General features: G+C 44.8%; 1 long non-coding RNA gene across 2 annotated transcripts; it reads left to right on the plus strand.

Annotated features, from left to right (window-relative positions):
- Positions 1-213: 213 nt before the first annotated feature.
- LOC110149760 (uncharacterized) lies at positions 214-1255 on the plus strand. Of its 2 annotated transcripts, none has more exons than XR_011484040.1 (3): positions 214-359; positions 528-612; positions 718-1255. It is a non-coding gene; the product is annotated as an uncharacterized lncRNA (long non-coding RNA). The 2 variants fall into 2 exon arrangements; XR_011484041.1 differs by having other exon boundaries at positions 214-333.
- Positions 1256-6702: the final 5447 nt, after the last annotated feature.

Raw genomic sequence — 6702 nt, forward strand, 5'->3', positions numbered from 1 at the left:
CCCGGAGAGCCACATGTCCTTCCTGGCAGGTGCCCTGCAGGACACATGATAAGGTGTGTGAAGAAACAGCCTGAGGAGTTTCTGGAAAGGATGCTCCTACTGTACCACCAGGGGAAGAGGCAGGACTTCCTGGCTCCCCGGGGAACCTGGGTCCACAGCTCTTACCAGCTGGAACCCTTCTGTGACATCACAGTGGGGAAAGGGGCCCCGAGTGATGCATACCAAGCAGACTTCTGTGAACTTGGAAAGACACTTCAGTAGGTGGGGAAAGAGAATCCCCCTCTCTCCCCAGTTAGATCTTTCCTCTATTTTCCAGTTCCAGACTGTACAATAGTGAGTGACTGCTCCCCCTCCCAGAGGTGTGTGTGGGGACAGAGGGTTTGGGGGTATTCTAATCCTCCAGCCTGGAGGCCCCACACTGCTTCTCCTGGTCCTTCATCCCCACATCCCATCGAAAGCTCCTGACTCAGTGCTATTCCAAGCCCTCAGCCCGCTCCCCGCCAGCTCTCAATCCCTCCTCTTTTCAGAGAAAATGAAGAGATCCCCTGTGGTAGAATCTGTCTTTAAGTCCTCGATCCTGCAGGAAGAGAACCTGCCCCAGAAAGAGGCTGAGTGAGTATTGTACTGAGGCAGGGAAGCACTGTCCTTGCATTACAAAAATAAAAAAATCTATCTCCTGAGTCTTTTCTCAGCTGATCTGACATTTCCCCCTTCTAGGAAAGGCCGGCACCCCAGGGAGTCCAGATGGGAGGCAGAGTGCCGCCTGGGGGGCCGGCCCTGCGCCTCTGTGGCCCACGTCTCTGAGCCCTGCCTCTGCGGGTGCAGCCTGAGGACCAAGGCCGTGCTGCACCCTCGGCCCCCTCCCATCTCCCACCCAGCCTCTCGGGCGCTCCCCAACATGTCATCCGGAAGGAAGCAGCTGTCTTCTCCAGGGACTGCGTTCAAGTCTCAGTTCTCCCAGAATGCTCCGAAGCCCAAGATGAGCGCCAAGTCCCAGCTGGCCTCTGGGGACAGGTCAAGAGCTTCCTGCAGTGCCACACCACTATGCAGGCTGGTACCCGTGGGCATGTGGCCTCGGGGATTTCTTAACCCGCTCTCCAAGTCCTGGCCAGAGGAGCCCCTGCACACCTATATCCCACCGGGAGGGAGCCACTTCCTCAGCCTGGAAGCCCTGTCCCCTGTGATGTCACTTGTGGAGGGTGACAAAGCCCGGTCCTCTCCACCATCCTGTTTTAAATAAAAATATATTTAGTCAGTTATGGCCTTTATCTTGTAACTACTGAAAGCAGAGTAAGGATCTGTTTTAACTGAAAATATATTTTCTCATTCTACTCCAAATTGGGCTTTCTAGGGTCCTGACTGTATGACTGGAGGTCTTGATGGTCTTTCAGTTGTCTGCCTGTAACCCTGTGTATGGGGGACACTGTGCCCCTTGTATTTTTTTCTATTGTGTCCAGTTTTGGTGGGCCATGGAGTCAGGTCCACCAAGGTTCAATTTCCACAAACATAATGATGGGATTTTGATTGGAATTGTATTGAATCTATAGACCTGTTTGGTGAGAACTGATATCATTTCATGGCAAATAGATGGGGAAACAGTGGAAACAGTGTCAGACTTTATTTTTGGGGGCTCTAAAATCACTGCAGATGATGATTGCAGCCATGAAATTAAAAGATGCTTACTCCTTGGAAGGAAAGTTATGATCAACCTAGACGCATACTAAAAAGCAGAGACATTACTTTATCAACAAAGGTCTATCTAGTCAAGGCTAAGGTTTTTCCAGTAGTCATGTATGGATGTGAGAGTTGGACTATAAAGAAAGCTGAGTGCCGAAGAATTGATGCTTTTGAACTGTGGTGTTGGAGAAGACTCTTGAGAGTCCTTCAGACTATAAGGAGATCCAACCAGTCCATCCTAAAGCAGATCAGTCCTGGGTGTTCATTGGAAGGACTGAGGCCGAAGCTGCAACTCCAATACTTTGGCCACCTCATGCAAAGAGCTGACTCATTTGAAAAGACCCTGTTGCTGGGAGGGATTGGAGGCAGGAGGAGAAGGGGACGACAGAGGATGAGATGGCTGGATGGCATCACCGACTCGATGGGCATGAGTTTGAATAAACTCTGGGAGTTGGTGATGGACAGGGAGGCCTGGCGTGCTGTGGTTCATTGGGTTGCAAAGAGTCGGACACGACTGAGTGACTGAACTGAACTGAACTGATATCATTAAATTATGAATCTTCATGAACAGGTTATATCACTTCATTTATTTAGGTCTTTAAATTCTCTCAACAATATTTTATAGTTTCAGTGTAGAGGTCTTATACATTTTTCATTAGATTTATTCCTAGGCATTGAATATTTTTTGTTGCTGTTGAGAATTCTATTTTTTATATGGGGTTTTTCTAAGTATTGATGATGTGCTGGTTTTAGAAAAGGCAGAGGAAACAGAGATCAAATTGCCAACATCTGCTGGATCATCAAAAAAGGAAGAGAGTTCCAGGAAAACATCTATTTCTGCTTTATTGACTATGCCAAATCCTTTGACTGTGTGGATCACAATAAACTGTGGAAAATTCTGAAAGAGATGGGAATACCAGACCACCCGACCTGCCTCTTCAGAAACCTGTATGCAGGTCAGGAAGCAACATTTAGAACTGGACATGGAACAACAGACTGGTTCCAAATAGGAAAAGGAGTACATCAAGGCTGTGTATTGTCACCCCGCTTATTTAACTTATATGCAGAGTACATCATGAGAAACGCTGGGCTGGAAGAAGCACAAGCTGGAATCAAGATTGCTGGGAGAAATATCAATAACCTTGGATATGCAGATGACACCACCCTATGGCAGAAAGTGAAGAAGAACTAAATAGCCTGTTGATGAAAATGAAAAGGAGAGTGAAAAAGTTGGCTTAAAGCTTAACATTCAGAAAACTAAGATTCATGGCAAATAGATGGGGAAACAGTGGAAACAGTGTCAGACTTTATTTTTTTGGGCTCCCAAATCACTGCAGATGGTGATTGCAGCCATGAAATTAAAAGACGCTTACTCCTTGGAAGGAAAGTTATGACCAACCCAGACAGCATATTAAAAAGCAGAGACATTACTTTGCCAACAAAGGTCCGTCTGGTCAATGCTATGGTTTTTCCAGTGGTCATGGATGGATGTGAGTTGGACTGTGAAGAAAGTTGAGCACCGAAGAATTGATTCTTTTGAACTGTGGTGTTGGAGAAGACTCTTGAGAGTCCCTTGGACTGCAAGGAGATCCAACCAGTCCATCCTAAAGCAGATCAGTCCTGGGTGTTCATTGGAAGGACTGATGCCGAAGCTGCAACTCCAATACTTTGGCCACCTCATGCAAAGAGCTGACTCATTTGAAAAGACCCTGTTGCTGGGAGGGATTGGGGGCAGGAGGAGAAGGGGACAACAGAGGATGAGATGGCTAGATGGCATCATCGACTCGATGGACATGAGTTTGAGTAAACTCTGGGAGTTGGTGATGGACAGGGAGGCCTGGCGTGCTGCGATTTATGTGGTCACAAAGAGTCGGACATGACTGAGTGACTGAACTGAACTGAACTGACTGAGTGTAGGAATGAGAGGCCTCTGTAAAACCTTGGTAATACCCTTAATTTTTTAAATAACAGCTTTATTGAGATATAATTCACATACTGATGATGGACATGAGTGCTTAGTCATGTTTGACTCTTTGCAACCCCATGGACTGCGGTCTGCCAGGCTCCTCTTCCCATGAGATTTACCAGGCAAGAATACTGGAATAGGTTACCATTTCCTCCTGCAGGGGATCTTCCTGACCCAGGGATTGAACCCATGTCTCCTGCATCTCCAGCACTGACAAGCAGATTCTTTACCACTGTGCTATTAGGGAAGTTCAATTCATATACTACACTCACCGATTAAAAAATGTACAATGGCTTTTAGTATATTCATAAATATGTGTAACCATCACAATTTTAAAATATTTTATCACTTCAAAAAGAAGCCTCATTTTCTTTAGCTATTACTTGCCTATTGTATTGCTTTTATAATATAATTTTCTATTTTTTTTTTCTGCTGCTGGTATAGATATATCTAAGTATATCACTTGTATTATGTGATTTCATGAAGTACACATATTCTCATAGTTTGTAGATTCTTCTGGATTTTCTATGTATGACATGTCATCTATGAATAACAATATTTTGACCTTCCTTTTTCCAATCCTTAAGTCTTTTATTTCTTTTTCTTGTCTCATTGTCTTGGCTAGGACGTCTGATATAATGTTGAACAGAACATTGTTGTGATGGATATCTGTATCTTATACTGATCCAAAGGAGGAAACTGTCACTATTTTGTCATTAAATAAGATGATTGCTGTAAGGTTTTGTTTGCAGACAGTCTTTATCAGATTGAGGATGTCCTCTGTAAATTTACTAGATGTTTTTAATCATAAATTGGTCATCTGATTTCAAATCCCGAATCTTCCACTTATTAGTCGCTCTATTCTGAGGAAACCACTGACCTTCTCTGAGACTCAATTTCTCCATCTTAAATGGAGAAAAGAATTTCTACCTTAAAGCTCCTTGTGAAATTGGGAATATTTATGAAGAACAGCTAACCCAAATAGGTGCTCAGTCGAATGCGTGGCATTGCATTATATGCAGTTTTATTTATCCTCCTCCTCCCCACTCCACACCCCCTCCCCATGAAGTTTTGCTTTGCCTATCTTGTCCAGTGCTGTATCCCTAGCCTTAAAAACAGTACCTGGCATATAGAAATGGCTTCACAAAAGAATTTTTTAACACTTTTGGATGTGCTGGGTCTTTGCTGCTGCCAGCTTTCTCTAGTTGCAGAGCTTGGGACTTCTCACCGTGGTGGCTCCTTTTGTGGAGCACAGGCTCTGGACACATGGGCTACAGTAGTTGCAGGATGTGGGTTCAGTCGTTTTGGCTTGCTGCTTTTAGGGCACATAGCTTCAGTAGTTGTGGCCCATGGGCTTAGCTGCTTCTCCATATGTGGAATCTTCCCAGATCAGGGATTGAACCCCCAACCCCTGCATTGGCAGGTAGATTCTTATCCACTGTACCACCAGGGAAGTCCAAGAAAGAAAAATTTTGATTAATCAATGTCTATTTTCTCTTTTCTGAAACCCTATGGCTATAAAGCATGGTTTGAGAGCCCAGAATTATACTTGTCCCTTAGAGAATCACATAATTCTCTTGGGCACTTCCAAAGTTCAGTCCCAGCTCTCCTTCTGACTTTTAAAAAGTATCATGTTTTCCACTTCTAGATTAATCAATTTCTGCAATCCCTTCTCCGCTAACTTGTTGTACATCAACAATACAGCTCTAGGGACTTCCCTGGTGGTCCAGTGGTTGAGATGTTGTGCTTCCAATGCAGGGGGCATGGGATTGATCCCTAGTCAGGGAACTAAGATCCCATATGCCATGCTATGCAGTCAGATCAATCAATCAATAAAAACTTTGATTAAAAAAATAGAGCTCTGGGGTCAATTCCCAGCATACCAACCTGCGCTGCATGATGGTGGACAAATCCCTCCCCCTTCTGTCCCCTGAACCTCAGGGGTTTCCTCCAACTGTGGTTCCAATGAGATGTGACACTCATGGGCTTGCACATCTCCTGAGAATCTGCTCTGCTTTACCCACGTCTCTAGTAAGAGCAGCAAAGAAACTGGATGAGCCTTCTAAACTGTCAGGCGGTTCTGAAATCTGGGAGGTAGATGAGGAACTTGCAGCCTGAGGGATGAAGACTGAAGGGCACTTCTGGACACCCCTCAATACTGTCCAGCCTCAGTTTGTATCACGACTTCCTTATTCCTGCTGGAATGCCTTCCCATTGCCAGTAAATCCTCTCTACCCTCCAGATTAGGATTTTCAATCTTGCACCATTGACATTTTGGACCAGATAATTCTTTGTCGTGAGGGCTGCCCTCTGTATGGGAGGATGTTTAGAAGCATCTCCAACCTCTACCCTCTAGATACTAGGAGCACTGCCTGCCTACCACACACACATTCTGAATTGTGACTACTGAAAATATCTCTAGACAATGCCAAAAGATCTTTCTAAAGCCCCCCTCTCACCAACCTCTCCTAGTTCAAACTGTCTCTCCCACAGTAGGCCTTTCCTGCCTCCCTCAACTTACATTCATCCCCCTCTTCTCAGAACTCTGAACAGTGTGAGTCAGAGCTGTCACCATCCCAGGGGAGAATGCTATCTAACATCTACAGAGCACTTATCCCATGCTGTTGCACAGACTATCTGGTAGAATCCTCACAACAGACCCAAATGTAGATTACATGTGTGGTCCTCTTCATATTTCAGATACGGGAGCCCAGAGAGAAGAAGTCACTTGTCCAAGGTCACATGGGCAGTAAGTGGTGGATGTGGGATTCAAATTCAGTCTGTCTAACTCACCCGCTCATAAACTATTCATTCTATGCCACAGGTCATTTCCTCATTTGTTTCCTATGTATTCATCTGCCTCTAAACTCAACTGCAAACCTTTTGAGGGTAGGGACTAAAATACATCTGTGTATTTTTCACAGGGCCAAGCATAGGGCAGGAAGGCCAAATAAACTTTAGTGATTGATTTCCTGCCAGTATGGAGTTTGAGGCATTAGAAGGCATGAGTATGTGGATGAGATCAAGGATTGGGGAGAAGAAAATTTCAATATAAGGTT

This window comes from Odocoileus virginianus, chromosome 27 (genome assembly GCF_023699985.2).
Source record: "Odocoileus virginianus isolate 20LAN1187 ecotype Illinois chromosome 27, Ovbor_1.2, whole genome shotgun sequence".
NCBI classification, from domain to species: domain Eukaryota; kingdom Metazoa; phylum Chordata; class Mammalia; order Artiodactyla; family Cervidae; genus Odocoileus; species Odocoileus virginianus.